The sequence below is a fragment of the Somniosus microcephalus genome, unplaced genomic scaffold (genome assembly GCF_052327205.1).
Source record: "Somniosus microcephalus isolate GS21.2 unplaced genomic scaffold, FLI_Smic_1.0 unresolved_chr2, whole genome shotgun sequence".
In the NCBI taxonomy this organism is placed as follows: domain Eukaryota; kingdom Metazoa; phylum Chordata; class Chondrichthyes; order Squaliformes; family Somniosidae; genus Somniosus; species Somniosus microcephalus.
Window position 1 is genome coordinate 8,022,589 of NW_028225180.1, and position 19,563 is coordinate 8,042,151.

Genomic DNA, 19,563 nt, shown 5'->3' on the forward strand with positions numbered 1-19,563 from the left:
GCTTGGGGCTGCCGCCACTCGCACTCGTGCCCTGGCCTCGTGGCGGGTCTCTCCTCGCTCCCCGCAGTAAGATTCCAGCAGTCAAGGACATCCATACCAACAGCAGGGGAGGGGAACGAGACCCGAGTCCATAGTCATCCAGGACACCCAGGCCGCAAATAGGGGCGAGACGAAACTGAGCAGGTAGCCCAGGACTTGTATAGTAGCCGTACATGACGAGACGAATCAAGACGCAGATTAAGGTAGACCCGACAAAGAGCAGAGAAGGGCAGCAGAAGACATATTAATTAAAAAACCCGAGCACCGAGTTATAAGCTGACGCTTGGGGAAGAAAGTATCTGAGGACAGTGGGACTAAGTTGGTTGGGCGAACCCTGCAATTAAGCTGGCAAGCCCCTTGTTGAACATTGTAACGCAGGTGTCCACGCCATGACGAAAATGTTGGCGTTCTAAGGATGGGTAGTAAAATCTAAGCAGTAAAAACTGCTAATCGTCTCATTGACGTAACGTTACCGCCGACGACAACCCGAGGGAGAAGAAAAGAACCCATCGTGACGAGACGACGACGGCAGCTGAGGAAGAGAGAGGTGTGTCGCAGCAGCAGCTCCAGCACCGCACCCTGAGACCACGTGGCGACGGGGTACCTAAAAGGACAGAAGACCAGACCTCAAAACCCTCATTCATTAAAACAGCTGGCTTTGCTTTGGATTGGTGAGCATGAATTCTGGCCCCTCATAGCTCAATCTAGTTAGGTATAGGGGTGGGATAAGGATTAAGGGGATTGTTAAAGTAATTGTTTTTCCCTCGATGTGCTGTGTGTTCCCCATTCCCTGTATAAGTATAGTTACTTTGTATTTGCCTGTATTTTATACTAGTGACTTCTCATAAGACTGTTTTAATTTCTGTTTTAATAAAATCTTGCTTTTCTTACACCAAACCATTGTCTACTCGAGCCTTTATCGCCACCTGTACCTAAGTCCAGTGTCTAGAACCCAGGGACGTGGGAGCGATTCGAACTGCTCACCAACAGTCAGGGGCATAACTGACTGGGTGCACGCGCCACCCGCCACCCCCTACAGGATTGCTAAAGATGCACTTCAGATGCCTCGATAGATCAGGTGGAGCCCTACAGTACTCAGCAGCTAGGGTCTCCAAAATCATCGTGGTATGCTGTGTGCGTCACAACATGGCACAGCGTCGTGGCTTGCCGATTTCGCAGGACCAAGAGGCTCCTCACAGAGCCTCCTTGGATGAGGATGATGCTGAGGAGGAGGAGGAGGACGGAAATGGCATCCTGCAGAGGCCCATCAACCAGCGGCACCAGTGCGCGAGAACATTGCTGGGCGGAATGCAAGGAACGCACTCATCCTGGCCAGATTTGCTTAGCCTGGTACATCAAACACTGTAGCCTCACAGCTTCTTAACTGACCATGGACAGTGGCCCATGCCTGTGCATTTCTACCTATTTGACCAGCTTGCTGACATCTGCAAGTAATCCTAAGGCCTCAATGTGATACCCTCATTCGCCAAATGACAGACGCCACAACTGCAGCAGTTGCCACCAGATTTTTTATGTACAGGAAACTGATGGCATTAAAACTATTTACAAGACTTTTCACCCAAGTGACTACCCTTGTGATTAGTGGTGCTTTATTTTTCTCTTACGCGTGCTCCTACGTAGTGCTACCCCTGTGGCTTCAGCAGATGTGGAGGCCCCTTGCTCACTTTCCTGCTGCTACTGTCTCGACACCTTTGGTGGGCATCCTCTGGGGTGGCGAGCCTGTGAGGGCTCACCAGCAGTCTGCTGCTCCTGCGGCTGTGCAGGGGTTGAGACGTCTATCTCAGTTGGGTGTGGACTCCAGCGGGGCTCTGACCGAGTGCTCTGAAGTGGCATGGAAGTGTGAGCGCTTGGAGAGGAGCCCCCACTTCCTTGAGGTGTGCCAACAACCTCCCTCTCATGGGTCAGCTCCCCCTCAGCACCTGCAAGTGGCTGGAGAGCACCTTGCTGCACATCAGGGGGGCCATGGGGACCCATCTCTGCACTGGAAGTCCTGCTCAGAGGGATTTCTATGAAGGTTTGGTTTCGGTGCTCAATAGATGCCCATCGCTCCTCAAGAGATGCATTCTATTCTGAGCACTCACCATATTTTCGATACCCTGGCAACTAAGCTCCTCCATGGCCGTAGCCCTCCTCTCCTCGGCCGCAGCCCTCCTCTCCTCAGCTGCAGCCCTCCTCTCCTCGGCTGCAGCCCTCCTCTCCTCGGCGATAGCCAGTCTTACCACGGAGGTAGCCATCCTTTCCGTGGTGATGCTTTCATGCGCCAATGACTCCAATAAGGCTGTGCTCATGCTCGCCATGGACTCCTCCATTCGCTCCACACTCACTGCGACCCGAGAGACAAAACCTGCCAGAGACTCCTGCACCTGTGCATGGAGATCCATCACCTCTTCTCTTGCGGATGGACCCAGAGGCAGAGGGTCGACATGCAGCTGAGCTGAGCTGGCAGAGGCCTGCGCCCTCCAACGAGGACTCTCCACTGCTGTCCCTGTCTCCACAATCTGCTGATGCTCACTTGTGAGCTGTGAAACACCAGGTGACAACACTACTCTATGTCCCGAAGGTCCCCCCGAGGTGTGAGTGTCTGCGCTGGTGCTGGGTGTGCTTACTTCTGCTGACGCTGCACCCTCAGAGGTTGGAGCTTCCTCTGAGGAGTCTGGCTGCAAAGCCTCTTCCTCCTCGGCAGTGGGGACGGGGGCTCCGGATGGTCCTGTGGGGGAGTAGAGGAAGGAGTTAGAGATGTGATGCCAAGGCTACTTGCACATTGGAGTTGGCAGATGCTCATAAGTCCAAATGATGTAGCTTCAGAATCATATCAGCAACTCATACTATGTCAATGAGAGAGATGTGAAACTATTCTGTCACCAGCTTGCGGGCTTGCTCCTGTCTCTCCTGCCCCAGCTTCCGCAGCCACGTCAGCCCCAGCAATCTCCATCACACCTTCCTCCCAGGGGGTGAGCTGGGCTAATGAGGGTGGTCCTCCTCCAGTCCTCGCTCGCTCTCTCCTATTGTGAGCTCTCTTTTCCTGCAATGAGGGAGACAAGTGGAGTTTGAGTGAGAATGAAGGAGTGAGTGCAGAGATTCCATAGCATAGATACTTAGAAGGAGACAAAGATGGTGTGAGGCTGCAAGACCAAGGGCCCTCCCTGTGTGTAGTCAGTTGTGTTCAAAGCATCAGAGTGAGAGGGAGTGTGAGGGCTGCATGGTGGAATAGTTATGTGAATGTGAGCATACAGAGAGAGGGTATAGGTAAGGGTGCATGGATGTGACTGTGAAGTGGGATGTGGAGGAAGTGATTGCTGAAGCTGAGTGCTGTTGGGGAAAGGCAATGGGGATCAGGTTGAGGGTGATGGAAACTTCATACTTACTTTTCCTGTACGGTGAAGGTCATGGAAGCACTTCCTGCACTGCATCCAGGTTCTTCGCATGACTCCCAGAAAGTTGACCTCTGCAGCCACCTCCATCCAGATAGCCCTGGTCTCTTTGGGAGGCCTCTTCCTCCCTGAGCTAGAGAAGAGGACCTCCCTGTGGGCCCTAACCCCATCCACCAATGTCTGCAGTGACGTCTCATCAAATTTGGCAGCAGCTCGGCCTCTGCCGCTGGCAGCAGCTGGTGCAGGCTCCTCTGCCATTCTGTACGACTGGTTGGGAAGCCTGCAGAGGTTGAAAAGCTTGCTATAGACTTTAAAAGCACCACAAATGATGACATCGTAATGTGAGGCTTTCTGACTGGAATTGGACACTTAGCAAGGGTGCCCACACGCTGGAAAGTAATTGGCCAATTGAGGGAAAATTGCGTGCAGCTGGCTGACCCATTTAGATTTGGTCGGAACCCGACATTCGGGGAACCCGACAATTTCCCACACCTTCAAGAAAATCGGGGCCAAGGTTTTAGATCGCTAATCAAGTCGTCTTTATTACCCCGGTGGGGAGACAGTCAGCTCTATCTTAGCCAGACTTCTCCAAATTGTCACAGCAAACATTACATTTTTATACATTACAATAAGCATGGCAGCCTCATGCACAATTCATTCCTGCCACCTGATTGGAGCTTGGCCCACATGCACCTTCACGGATTGGTTACGAATCTTAATATAAACATGTATAAACTGCCTCCTCAATCAATCACTCAAACTGCTGAATGCTAATTAAAAGATACCTTGGAATGTAACCTCGGTAATAAAGTTCTTACGGGCAGTTGAAATGCTGGACATGCTGTCTCCATTTAATTGTTTTATATCTCTCCAAAGGTCAGCTATCTTTGACCGCATCTTTATGGATGTGGGTTTTCATGTTAGTTCCTGTGTTCCTTACAATATTCAGTGAAACTGCCAGCGATGTCAGTTTAACTCTTTCCCCACTGCAGGGTCCTAGGCTGGGATTGGATGTTAGAGCAAAATGTGATAGTAGACATGCACAGCGACTGCCTGTGGGGAGGAATGGAGAGTAGCGAGGAAGTGTTAGTAATGCCTCCAAGACATGGAGAGGCTTGGGGAGTGTGGTGATTATTCTTGTTTTATAAGAAGCATTGTAATTGGTTGCCTGTTTTCCTGCCTTGAGATATATGCTGTAAACTTATTGGTTAGTTGATTCCATGTGACCTGTGGTGGCCATCTTAAATTCAGTTTTCTACAGTTTGGTTGAGACTGGGTGCTCAAAATGTACTTGCTGGTTTTTTAAGGTTAATAAAGCCTAGCTTTTGAAAGGCAATCTACTCTTTATCTCAATTTATTAACCTTTTGCTATAATGGAATGATATCTTCGACCGGAACAATTTAATGCTGACCCTAATTCTGCAGGAGTGGATGATCAATGGAAACATTGGTATCGTACATTTAAAAACTTTTTGGGCGTGTTGGATCAGCAATCTCTAAATAAGTTGGACATACTAATCAACTACATTGCTCCGGATGTGTATAAGTATATTTTGGACTGTGAAACTTATGAATTGGCTATTGCTACATTGGAAAAAAATTTTGTTAAACCCAAAAATGAGGTATTTGCACGTCACCTTTTATCTGCCCGTAGGCAGCAGGCGGGAGAATCCTTGGATGCTTATTTACAAGCACTCCGGCGCCTTGGTGCTAACTGTAATTATAAGGCCATGTCTGCAGAAGAACATAGGGAAGAGTCGGTACGGGATGCATTTATTAATGGATTACTGTCTAGATCAATTCGTCAGCGGTTATTAGAAAATAAGATCTTGGATCTTAAGAGTGCTTTTGAGCAAGCCTCTACATTGGATTTGGCTCAGAGAAGTTCGGATTCTTATGCTCTTTTTGATCAGCCTGCGACTGTGGTTTCAGCAGTTCTGGATGAAAGGGAGTTACGTGGATTTAATAGGAGTGGTTTACCAGATTCCGAAACAGTTTTTACTTCGGCAGCTGTTGCCTCTAGGATTCAGAAGTGTTATTTTTGCGGGAACGCCCGGCACCCCCGTCTGAAGTGCCCTGCCCGGGAGGCTGTGTGTAGTAAATGCAGCAAGGGAGGTCATTACGCACGTGTTTGCAAATCGGTTGCTTCCTCTGCGACCATTCAGCCTTTAGATAGGGCGTTTATTGCATCAGTTTCTGCCGCCTTTTCCCATGGCCTAAACAAAGCTATAGTTATGGCCCAAGTTAATGGGTTAGAAGTGAAGGCCCTTATAGATACGGGCAGTACTGAGAGCTTTATAAGTCTTCAGTTTGTGAGGGAGAAGCGTTTGAAAATTTCGCCTGTTTCCTATCAGGTGTGTATGGCTCAGACGACTCTCACCTCACAAGTAGCTGGTTGTTGCCTTGTGAAATTAATTCTTTTAGGTAATACATATACTGATATACGCCTATCCGTTCTGCCTAATCTCTGTGCGGACATTTTGATTGGTCATGATGTGCTTCAATTACATGAGTCCCTCAGTCTTTCTTTCGGAGGAACCAAGCCACCTTTGTCTATTTGTGGATTAACTTCTTTATTCATTTCTCCATTATCACTTTTTTCCAATTTGATGCCGGACTGTAAGCCAATTGCTACCAAGTCAAGAAGGCATAGCAGTCAGGATAAAGAATTTATTAATTCTGAAGTTCAACGTCTTTTATCGGAAGGAATCATTGAACCTAGTTTTTCGCCCTGGCGGGCACAGGTAGTTGTCACCACTAATGAGAGACATAAGAAGCGAATGGTGATAGACTACTCTCAAACTATTAACAGGTATACTCAATTAGATGCGTACCCCCTGCCTAAGATTGATGAGCTTATCAATAAAGTATCTCAATATAAGGTTTTTAGCACTATTGACCTAAAGAGTGCTTATCATCAGATTCCTATCGCTAAGAGGGACAAACCATATACGGCCTTTGAAGCTGGCGGAAAGCTGTACCAGTTTTGCCGAGTACCATTCGGTGTTACTAACGGTGTCGCCTGTTTTCAACGGGCAATGGATGCTTTTATAAGTGATAACTCTCTCTCTGACACCTTCTCATATTTAGATGACATCACGGTATGTGGCAAATCAAGGGTGGAGCACGATTTTAATCTAGAAAGATTCCTTCAAGTTGCGGAAAAAGTTGGCTTAACTTTCAATAAAGAGAAGTGTATCTTTTCGAACATCGAGGTAAATTTACTGGGGTATATTATCTCGGGAAACAAGATTAAACCAGATCCAGAATGGCTGCGACCACTGATTGATTTACCTTGCCCTACTAATTCTAAGGCCTTGCAACGAGTTGTTGGACTGTTTTCTTATTATTCTAATTGGATTGCAAACTTCTCGCAGAAGATCCGGCCCCTTATTCGGGTTACGACATATCCTCTATCATGGGAGGCCAGGATGTGTTTTGATAATCTTAAAAAGGATATCCTTGGAGCAGTTGTGCATTCTATTGATGAGCAGGTTCCCTTTGTGATTGAGACGGACGCTTCCGATTTTGCAATTGGGGCTACCCTGAACCAAAATGGAAGACCTGTGGCCTTTTTCTCACGTACTCTGAGCAATAGTGAGCAGAGACATTCATCAATAGAGAAAGAGGCGTACGCAATAGTAGAAGCACTGCGTAAATGGAGACTTTATTTATCTGGGTGACATTTTATGTTAGTAACTGACCAAAAATCTGTGTCCTTCATGTTTGATGTCAAACATTTTGGAAAGATTGAGAATGATAAAATAATGAGGTGGAGGATCGAGTTGGCATGCTACCATTTCGATATAGTCTATCGTCCGGGGAAGGATAATGTTGCCGCTGATGCGCTGTTGAGGGCTTATTGTTCTGTGCTTCACGGAGATACGCTTATTAATCTTCATAATGCTTTGTGCCATCCTGGTGTTACGAGGATGATACACTTCGTACGCAGTAAGAATTTGCCCTTTTCAGTTGAAGACGTCAAGCGGATGACTTCGTCATGCTCTGTCTGTGCCCGGTGTAAACCAAATTTCTTTAAGCCTCAACGAGCTCATCTTATAAAGGCTACTTCTCCCTTTGAACGCCTGAGCATTGATTTTAAGGGGCCTCTTCCTTCAACGACTCAGAATCGATATATATTTACTGTTGTGGATGAGTTTTCAAGGTTCCCTTTTGCTTTTCCTTGTGCAGATGTATCAGCTGCTACAGTTATTAAATGTCTGACTCAACTTTTTGTCATCTTTTGGATGCCTGCGTATATCCATTCGGATCAGGGAAGTTCTTTTATGTCTTCCCAGTTGAAGGAATACCTCCAGAGTCGGGGAATTTCTACTAGCAGAACTACCCCATATAATCCCCAGGGTAATGGACAGTGCGAACGATAGAATAGGGTGATCTGGAAGGCAGTTATGTTGGCTTTGACATCCCGGAACCTTAAGAATACACAGTGGGAAATGGTACTGCCTGATGCCCTGCATTCCATTAGATCATTGCTTTCAACAGCTACTAATGTGACCCCCCATGAAAGGCTCTTCAACTATCCACGGAGATCCACTACGGGATATTCGGTACCTTCATGGCTTACTATGCAGGGACCTGTGCTGCTCCGACGCCATGTTAGACTGTCAAAGTATGATCCTTTAGTGGAGGAGGTGGAGCTATTGGAGGCAAATTCCCAATATGCTCACATTCGATTCCAAGATGGGAAAGAAAGTACAGTTTCAGTTAAAGACTTAGCTCCTTGTGGTGGCCAGCCCTCTCCTGAGGACATTAACAATAGCCATAATTCAGATAATGTTGATGTCGTCACAGATACTACGAACATTTCCAATCCTATTGCAGACACTTACAATTCTCTTAGTCTGCCTCCGATGGATGTTCATGACCCTCCCAGTCTACCTTCTAATGGGACTTCCAATCTGGAAACCGTTGATAATCGGGATATTGATAGCCTCCCTGCAGAAGATATTTCTGTGTCTCCTGGTGTGGGAGGGCAAGGAACTCCACCAAGGCTAAGAAGGTCGACACAAACAAGATATCCGGTCGACCGATTAAAAATGGACTTTTAAAATAATTAATAATTTAATAGTAAAATTTTAAAATTGTTGAAGGCATTATACATGTATTGCTCTAGTCATAAATAACTAATTGTAAACTGTAAAGGCTACCTAGGTTGAAGTATATTTTAAAAGGAGGGGTGAATGTGGTGATTATTCTTGTTTTATAAGAAGCATTGTAATTGGTTGCCTGTTTTCCTGCCTTGAGATATATGCTGTAAACTTATTGGTTAGTTGATTCCATGTGACCTGTGGTGGCCATCTTAAATTCAGTTTTCTACAGTTTGGTTGAGACTGGGTGCTCAACATGTACTTGCTGGTTTTTTAAGGTTAATAAAGCCTAGCTTTTGAAAGGCAATCTACTCTTTATCTCAGGGAGTGACTCCGACAGGCCCCTACGATTTGCCAAACTTTAATAGCAAGAGTGCCAGAAAGGTACACAACTGTAGTTAAATCTAACAGAGAGGCTTTTGCCACGCATCAGCACGACTGTGGGAGGGTGACACAGGGGTAGAAGTCAGGGTAGGAGGAGAGCCCATGCTCCGCCCACAGAAACAATATACCTTTCCCAAAGAAGCAGAGAGGGACTTGGAAAAGGCTGGAACATCCCTTGTGGAATAAGGAGTCGTGAGACCCTTGGCTACACACGTGAACTCTCCTGTATGGCCAGTAAAGAAGCCGGATGGCTGCTGGCGAATGACCATCGATTATAGGGTGTTGAACAAGAACATCCCTGCTCGTGCCCCTACAGTAGCAGCCGTAGTAGATCTGATTGGTAACATTCCTCGGCACGCCATGGTATTTACAGTCCTAGACATAGCAAAAGGGTTTCAGTCCAACCCGGTGCACCCCGGGGATCAGTACAAATTTGCCTTCACCTTTAAAGGACAACAGTATACATGGACTTGCCTTCCACAGGGATTCCATAACAGCCCCTCTATTTGTCACCATTGCGTGGAAGCATGCATAAAGGAGTTCAGTCGCCCAGATCGACTGATCCAGTACGTAGACGATTTACTGTTGTTTTCCGAAAGTGAAGGAGAACATGAGAAACTGTTGGAGGAGTTGTTGGGATTGCTTAAACCAGCCGGATTTATGGTTAATCCCCAGAAGGCACAGATAGGGGAGGAGGAGGTTGTGTTTCTGGGACTCACTATTCGACCAGGGGAACGTGCAATAGATGAGGCTAAGCGTAAGGCGGTGCAGGAGTTACCCCGACCAGGCTCGGTAACTGCTCTCTGATCGTTTTTGGGTCTGACAGGTTACTGTAGAGAATTCATTGAGAACTACGCAGCTACAGTAGGCCTCTTGCTGAGATTATTGAAGAAGGGTGTAGAATGGGAGTGGGACGGGGAATGAGAGGAAGCCTTTGTCCAGTTAAAATGAGACCTACAGATAGCTCCGGCTTTGGGAGCTGTCGATCCTGGGAAAAGCTTTTATTTGGAGATGCCAGCTACAGATGCCAGTCTGAGAGCCGTCCTTATGCAGGAACTGCACCGTCACATGAGCCCGGTGGCCTATGCCTCCAGAGTGCTGGCGGAAGTGGAAAAAGGCTATTCTACTTGCGAGCGACATCAGCTAGCTACCTTTTGGGCAGTAAAACATTTGGCGGTGCTCACGGGAACCCAACCCGACACGCCATTAGCCCATCACACCCCAATTCGTTTACACATAGGTGGGAAAATTAAAGAGGGAACAGTGCCGAGTGTGCGATTAGCTAGATGGACATTACTGTCAGAAGGCATGAATCATAAGGTCGAAGCCATTGGAGACCCTAAATTAGCCTTCAACCTTAATTACAAGGGAGAATCTCATATTGGGGGGCAAGGTACTGACTTGGAGAGAGAACTGGTTGGCAGACAGGAAGCAAAGAGTTGGAATAAATGGATCTTTTTCCGAGTGGCAGGCAGTGACTAGTGGGGTACCGCAGGGATTGGTGCTAGGACCCCAGCTATTGACAATATATATTAATGATCTTGACGAGGGAACTAGATGTAATATCTCCAAATTTGCAGATGACTCAAAGCTGGGTATGTGTGTGTGCTGTGAGGAGGATGCAGAGAAACTCCAGTATGATTTGGACAGGTTGGGTGATTGGGCAGATGCATGGCAGATGCAGTATAATGTGGGGTTATCCACTTTGGTGTCAAAAACAGGAAGGCAGATTATTATTTGAATGGCAATAGATTGGGAAAAGGGGAAGTGCAATGAGACCTGGGTGTCCTTGTGCACCAGTCGCTGAAGGTAAGCATGCAGGTGCAGCAGGTGGTTAAGAAGGCAAATGGTATGTTGGCCTTCATAGCGAGAGGATTCGAGTACAGGAACAAGGATGTCTTGCTGCAGTTGTACAGGGCCTTGGTGAGACCGCATCTTGAGTATTGTGTGCAGTTTTGGTCACCTTATCTGAGGAAGGATATTCATGCCATGGAAGGAGTTCAGAGAAGATTCACCAGGCTGATACCTGGGATGGCAGGAATGACGTATGAGGAGAGATTGGGTCGATTGGGCTTGTACTCGCTGGAGTTTAGAAGAGTGAGAGGGGATCTCATTGAAACTTTTAAAATTCTGGCAGGACTGGCCAGACTAGATGCAGGGAGGATGTTCCCGATGGTCGGGAAATCCAGAACCAGGGGTCACAGTCTAAGGATAAGGGGTAGGCCTTTTAGGACAGAAATGTGGAGGAATTTCTTCACCCAGAGAGTGGTGAACCTGTGGAATTCTCTACCACAGAAGGCAGTAGAGGCCAATTCAATAAATATATTCAAGAAAGAATTGGATATATTTCTTAAGGCTAAAGGGATCAAGGGGTATGGGGAGAAAGCAGGGACCAGGTACTGAACTTGGATGATCCGCCATGATCACATTGAATGGCGGAGCAGGCTCGAGGGGCCGAATGGCCTACTCCTGCTCCTATCTTCTATGTTCCTATGTTTCTATGAGACCTGGGTGTCCTTGTGCACCAGTCGCTAAATGTAAGCATGCAGGTGCAGCAGGCGGTTAAGAAGACAAATGGGATGTTGGCCTTCATAGCGAGAGGATTCGAGTACAGGAGCAAGGATGTCTTGCTGCAGTTGTACAGGGCCTTGGTGAGACCACACCTTGAGTATTGTGTGCAGTTTTGGTCACCTTATCTGAGGAAGGATGTTCTTGCCATGGAGGGAGTGCAGGTAAGATTCACCAGACTGATACCTGGGATGGCAGGAATGACGTATGAAGAGAGATTGTGTCGATTAGGCTTATATTTGCTAGAGTTTAGAAGAGTTTAGAAGAATGAGAGGGGATCTCATTGAAACTTATAAAATTCTAACAGGACTAGACAGACTAGATGCAGGAAGGATGTTCCCGATAGCGGGGGAGTCCAGAACCAAGGGTTACAGTCTAAGGATAAGGGGTGAGCCATTTAGGACTGAGATGAGGAGGAATTTCTTCCCCCAGAGAGTCGTGAACCTGGGGAATTCTCTACCACAGAAGGCAGTTGAGGCCTATTCATTAAATATATTCAAGAAGGAGTTAGATATATTTCTTAAGGCTAAAGGGATCAAGGGATATGGGGAGAAAGCAGGGACAGGGTACTGAATTGGGATGATCGCATTGAATGGCGGAGCAGGCTCGAGGGGCCGAATGGCTTACTCCTGCTACTATCTTCTATGTTTCTATGTTTCTATACTTGTGCAGTTGAGGGAGTGTGGGAAACGAAAGGAAGTTTTAAATCAGGGATACACCCCGAAGGGTGAGACATCTATGTGGATGGTTTGAGCTTCGTGGAAAAGGGAGAAAGGAAAACGGGAAGTGGAATTTACAATCCGGATCGGAACGTGGAATTAGCCCTGTTACTCCCCAATACTCTTAGTGCTCAGCAGGCAGAATTAGCCGCAGTCACCTATGTGGTCACACACCCCACGGAATTTGCCCCTCCTTGCACCATCTGCTCCGACTCAATGTATACATGCAACTCATGTACAGGATATTTGACCATTTGGGCCAGGCGAGGGTTTAAGTCAGCAGATGGAAAGCCTTTGATCACAGCCCCGATGTTGGCATCAATATTGGAAGCTGTAAAGGGAACAGAACACGAGTGTTTACATCCACAGGGTCAAGGCCCACTCTAAAACCGAGCCCAGGTGGAAAGGCAATCAAAAAGCCGAGGAACTGGCTCGGAGGGGTGCAGAGAGAGGAGTCCCGTGGGACCCTTCCCAGTCAGGAGTGGTGGTCACTGTCACTTCTGCTCAGAGTACGGTCCCCCTCCCACCGGATCTTAAAACCATTCAGTTAAAAGATGTAGTGCTAAGGGCAATTATATTGGAAAAGGAAGAGGGAAGAGGCATAGAGGGGCCCTATGGAGCTAGGGATGTAGAAATCAGAGAAGGGATGCTATTTAAAGGGGACAAGTGGGTAGTCCCAGAGAGATACCATGGAGGTCCAGGGGCAGGACACCCAGGACCCAAAATCACCTGGAAGAGAGTGGACGAAGTAGGATGGTGGCCACACCTTAGGGGAGATGTGGAGGATTTTTGTAAAAACTGCTTGATATGTACTGCCAATAATCCCGACCCACACAGGAAAAAGGCACCTTTGGGACATACGCGAAGGGCTGAAGGGCCCCAGATTGATTTTAGTGGACCCTTATCCTCTACTAGGAAGGGCAAGAAATAGTGTCTGGTGTTAGTGGACAATTTCACTAAATGGTTGGAAGCTCTCCCTTGTAAAACAGCCACGACATTGTGGACTGCAAAAACACTAGTAAAGGAGGTGATCTCTAGATGGGGACTCCCTGGTGTAGTGGAGTCAGACCAAGGGAGCCATTTCACAGGTCAGGTGATGCAGGCTACTCTTAAACTGTTGGGGATTGAAGGAAAATGGCATGTAGCCTACAACCCGCAGTCGTCGGGAATTGTGGAAAGAATGAACCATACCCTAAAACTGGCTTTACATAAAGAATTGAATGAAAGCCCCACCAAGTGGGATGAGATACTGCCTCTAATCCTGATGAATATACGCAATACAGAGTCAAAGGGAAAGGGATATTCTCCACATGAATTGGTTACAGGGAGACCCATGAGAACCCCAACACACTTGCTGATTCCTACATTAACAGAGAAGCAGATCAAAGAGGAAACCAGGGATAAGTTCCTAAATGACTTGTGTGAAACCCTGAGAGAGTTGCACCTGGGAGCTTCCCACAATATCGGAAGGGTTCACCAAGGCAACTGATCACTTCTAGCCCCGAGTAAGCCACAGGAATGGGAGGTCGGTAGCCAGGTGATGGTTTGAAACTACGCAAGGGTGGGTGTGTTCAAACCCTTGTAAAAGAGACCATCCAGTATCGTTGATAAGGCTAGCCCCATGGTGTATGCAGTTCAGCTAGCTGAGAGAGTTCATATTAACCAGATGAAGCTTTTTCAGCCCACAAGCAGGCCATGATTATGAGCATGATTGGGATGCAGCCGGTCTGCTGGGATGATAGGGAGGAAATGTCCAACGGCACGTCTCACCAGGTACAGTATGATCCACGTGAAGGTGGACAGGGCGCAGGAGCTGTAGAAGCCTCCAAGACCCTAGGTCCAGAGTCATACAAACATACATAGAAACATAGAAGATAGGAGCAGGAGTAGGCCATTCGGCCCCTCGAGCCTGTTCCGCCTTTTAATGAGATCATGGCTGATCATCCAAATTCAGTACCCTGTCCCTGCCTTCTCCCCATATCCCTTGATCCCTTTAGCCTTAAGAAATATATCTAACTCCTTCTTGAATATATTTAATGAATTGGCCTCAACTGCCTTCTGTGGTAGAGAATTCCACAGGTTCCCCACTCTCTGGGTGAAGAAATTCCTCCTCATCTCAGTCCTAAATAGCTTACCCCTTATCCTTAGACTGTGACCCCTGGTTCTGGACTCCCCCGCCATCGGGAACATCCTTCCTGCATCTAGTCTGTCTAGTCCTGTTAGAATTTTATAAGTTTCAATGAGATCCCCTCTCATTCTTCTAAACTCCAGTGAGTATAAGCCCAATCGACCCAATCTCTCCTTATACGTCATTCCTGCCATCCTAGGTATCAGTCTGGTGAATCTTCGCTGCACTCCCTCCATGGCAAGAACATCCTTCCTTAGATAAGGCGACCAAAACTGCACACAATACTCCAGGTGTGGTCTCACCAAGGCCCTGTACAACTGCAGCAAGATATCCTTGTACCTGTACTCAAACCCTCTCGCTACGAAGGCCAACATACCATTTGCCTTCTCAACCAAGAGTCTCCTTCTATTCACAGACGAGACCTACAAATTCTTACTACCTCACGACGTAGTAAAAGAAGGAGAATAACACCCCTAAGATCTAGACTTTATTAGTACCAAAAACCGGAATGGCTAATGATAGAGGGAAATTTAAAGTTTTATTGACACAGCCGTTATCGGTTTCTGTCCAAAACAAGTAAAACACAGGATTTGCTGAGTGAAAGGAATCTTAAAAGGAATGCTGGAATCTCAGTTTGAGTGAAAGTGTGGAAGTTTTCGTTCTTTGAAAGAAAGGGCTCGATTTTCATTGGGCCGTGGAGGTGGGATTGGAGGCGTGTGGGGGGTTAAAATCGCGAAATCGGGGGGCACGAACCCAACCCGCCCCCAAGCCGCCTCCATGCCCGTTTCCCAGGAGGCGGGTACCTGACCTGTGCTGGGACCCTCCTCCCTGAGGCGGGAAGGGGATTAGTGCCAAGTAACTGCCTCTTAACAGTTAGTTAACAGGCAGTTTTTAGCCTAATCCCTATTTTCATTCTTGAAGTGTGAGATTCCTAACAGCTCCAAACCACGCCAAGTTAGCGAGGCGGACCATTGGGCTGAAGGACTTGGAGGGGTCGAGATGTCCGGTGTTCAGGTGAGTGACGGGTGCATGAGTGCAGAGGTAAGTATGTTTGGTGTGTGTAAAGTGTTTAAAGAAGTTTTACTTACCTTTACAGCCTTCCTTCCTTCAGATCTCAGGAGTCCCTCATCTCACCGGCACAGAAAGCAGAATGGCCGCCAGCTGTCAAAAGTTGCAGCATTCAGCTTTCTGTTCTGGAGAGATCTCTAAATCAGCCTGAGAGGAAGGAATTAACTTGGAGTACAGATTGTCAGTGTTTGACAGCTTCAAAGAGCTGTCAAACGCTGATATTTCATCTGTCAAAAGCTCTTGACAAATGAAATATCAATCTGTGATGTCACCTGTTGCCGGGTGGCCCTTAATTGACCTGCTGAGCCCACTGGGCAGGCTCAACAAGGTCAGTCAAGTGAAAATCGCGTGGGTTGGCCACAACTCGATGGAGGCGGGACTACAACCCCGAAAGTTGTAGCCCCACCTCCTACACGCCTCCAGTATCAAAATCCAGCCCAAAGTGTCTGCTGTGTTTGTTTTAGCTCCACCCACTCTTCTGTACAGAGAGCTAAAAGCTGTTTAACCCTTTGTAGTATTGTCTTGAATGATGGACACGCGTGTGCTGTTTTAAGTTTGTTAACTGAGTTCAATTTAAGTTTGTTAATTGGTTTACAAAAGATAAGCTTCAGCCTTGAAGTTACAGTTGCCAATTTGCCTGGAAGAAAATGAATTTGAACATTTACAAGGCACGGGCAATTGTTTCTTTGTTAATGTGGCTGTGATTTCTTCCTTTCCTTTTCAAGGGGTATTGGGTAGTTTAAGAAATTGATCTGGATTGAATTGGAGTTATTGAGGTTAATTAACCTATTAAAACCAGACTTTTATTGTGGCCACGGTGAAATTCTGGTTGGTGTAAATTTTGTGAAAGGATCTAGTTCCGGCAATGAGGCAATCACATCAACAATTGGCATTTTTAAGATTTCTGACCAATTTTAACTCTGTGTGACCAGGGGGAACGAAAAGGGAATACTATTATTGTGTATGGAGTTATTTTGCAGAATATTTGTAGTGGTGTTACTGGTGATGTCTGATGTTTGAACTTGCTGTGTATATTGGACATTATTAAATTTAAATTTATGTTCTCGATGAATCCGTGTGAAATGACGTGTGGATAATGTATGGATCTCGGTTGGTGCAGCAAGCCAGGGAAAGCCTACAGCAAATTGCTGAGGGGTGGCTTCCCTCGTGGGTGAATGATCAACATTTAAGGGCTCGGTCCACCTACCAACCGAATTTGACTGACTATGTGTCGGGTCAGAAAATCGGTGCAGGTATCCCCGGTGAAACAGTACTGCAACTGGCCGAAGCACCATACACCGGAATACCAGTACGGTAATCCGATCTGTCCTATTGCGACGGGAACATTTTGTTTTACTCCGGTTCGAACTGTACAGATTGGAGCGTGGGTGTTATTAAATGTATGTATTCACAGGACCAACTGACTATTAATAGAAAAGATGAGTTAAAAGAGCGGTTACCAGATTGTTGCTAGATTTGGATACAACATACTGTAATGATATCAGCAAATAGTGATGGTATTTGCCTGTTTGATTATGATGCCTTACCAGCATATTTGCCTGTTTGATTATTTATGCCTTACCAGCAGAGGGCATGTGAGAGAGGGAGTTTAGTTTTAGTTTCGCTTTAGATGGATCTCTAAGATGGTGTCTCCTGTAATGCTGTTAACAGAGTTGAACATACTTTAGATAAAAAGACATTCTCTTTCATGAATGTGTCATCATTGAACCCACTTACAAATCAATACATGGTGTCAGAAGTGATTGAAAGAGATGAAGAGGAAAAATCTGAAGTTAAATCAGCTCTCCACATATTAGCAAGCCAAAAGAGAAAATCGTTATTTACCTTGGAGAATAGCTAACAAAGTGAAAAATGGTAGGATTACTCCCACCGGCGAAGCTTCAGTTGACAGGTAATGTGGCTGAAAATTGGAGGAGGTTCAAACAACGTTTGGAGTTGTATTTAGCGGCAATCGGAGCTGATGAGAAAAGTGATAAAATGAAAGCGTCAGTGTTCTTACATGTCGCGGGTGATGAAGCGCTGGAGGTGTATAATAACTTCACATTCGCTGCTGATGGAGACAATATGAAGCTGGATAAAATAATGGAACAGTTTGAGGCCTACTGCATACCTAAACGTAAAGTGACGTTTGAGAGGCACAGATTTTTCACATGTGTACAGAAAACGGGAGAGACTATTGATCAGTATGTGACTGAACTGAGAAACAGAAGCAAAACGTGTGAATTTGGGGGACTGACAGACTCGCTGATAAAATACAGACTGGTGTGTGGTATTCCAGATAATGGTCTAAGGGAAAGACTGCTAAGAGGGCAAGATCTAGACCTGGGAAAAGCCATAGCACTGTGTAGGGCTACAGAGACTGTGAAGTCGCAGGCAAAGGAGCTGTTCAGTGACAATAGCTGCAACGTGGATGCAGTGAGAAAGAACGGACACAAACCGTTTAACAAAAAGAGCGCCAATGTGAAAAAAGAGGCATGGCCAGTGAACAAAAATGAAAGGGGCAATCGAAAGTCATGTAGTCGATGCGGTACACAGCATCCACCAAAAAAGTGTCCAGCATATGGTAAAAAATGCAATAGTTGCAACAAAAACAACCATTATACCCGTTGCTGTAAGAACCAAGTGCTACAAAGCAAGGTCCATACAGTAGATGAAAGTAAGATAGAGGAGTTCTATGTGGATGTCGTGTCTGAAAACAAAAAAGAAAAAAGAGACTGGATGTTGACACTAAAAGTGAATGACATACACATTCCATTTAAATTGGATACTGGAGCACAAGTTAATGTGATATCAGAGACTGATTTTAAGAAAATTAGACCCAGACCAAAGATACATGGAATAAAAGTGAAAGTGACAAGATACTCAGGTACTAATATACCAGTGAAAGGAAGATGCATTGTCAAAGTGACACACAAGGACAGAGAGCACACGCTAGCATTAATCGTGGTGCCAAAGGATGTGCAGGCCATACTAGGTTTAAAAGCCTGTGAGAGACTGAACCTGGTAAAGAGAGTCCTCGTTGTGGAAAGTGAAGGAGAGACAGTCTATGATGAACTCATGAAAGAGTACAATGACCTATTTCAGGGTCTAGGCTGCCTTCCAGGAGAACACACGATCAGAGTAGATAAAAGTATGCCAACGGTCATACATCCATGCAGAAAAGTTCTGTTTGCTCTTCGAAAGCAACTGAAGGCAGAGTTGGACAGGATGGAAAGCCTGAACGTGATTCAGAAGATAGATGAGCCAACTGAGTGGGTGAGTTCCCTCGTCGTTGTGGACAAAAAGAATGGAAAGCTCAGAATTTGCCTGGATCCAAGAGATCTAAACAGAGCAATAAAGAGAGAGCACTTCAAGCTTCCTACATGTGAGGAAATCATGTCACAGTTTGCAAATGCAAAGTATTTCAGCAAGTTAGATGCATCATCAGGATTTTGGCAGATGAAACTGGACGAGGCAAGTTCAAGACTGTGCACGTTCAACAGTCCATTTGGCAGATACAGATTCCTAAGGTTACCATTTGGCATTGCCTCAGCTCCTGAAGTGTATCACAAAACTATCCATATGATCTATGAGCACCTGGAGGGAGTTGATACATCAATGGATGACATCATAGTATGGGGAACCATGAGAACTGAGCATGACGAGAGACTGAAAAAAGTGCTGGAAGCAACAAGGAAAACAAACCTGAAGCTGAATAGAGAGAAATGCCAGCTCGGGGTGACAGAACTGACATTCGTGGGAGATATCCTTAGCAGTGAGGGCATCAGACCAGATCCCAGAAAGGTGTCCGCCATTGAGAATATGCCAAAGCCACAATGCAAAAAGGATGTGCAGAGGTTTAATGGAATGATCAACTACATGGGTAAATTCATATCCAACCTCCCAGAAAAGATGGCACCACTGAGACGACTAACTGAAAAGAACATAGAATGGGAATGGAATCATGAGCATGAGAAGTCGTGGAGCGATCTAAAGAAACTGCTCACAGAGGAACCAGTTCTGAGGTTTTATGACCCAGCGAGACCCATCAAGATATCATCAGATGCATCACAGAGTGGGCTCGGTGCCGTTCTTCTGCAAAAATATGACTACTGGCAATCCATTGCATATGCATCGCGCTCAATGACAGACGCGGA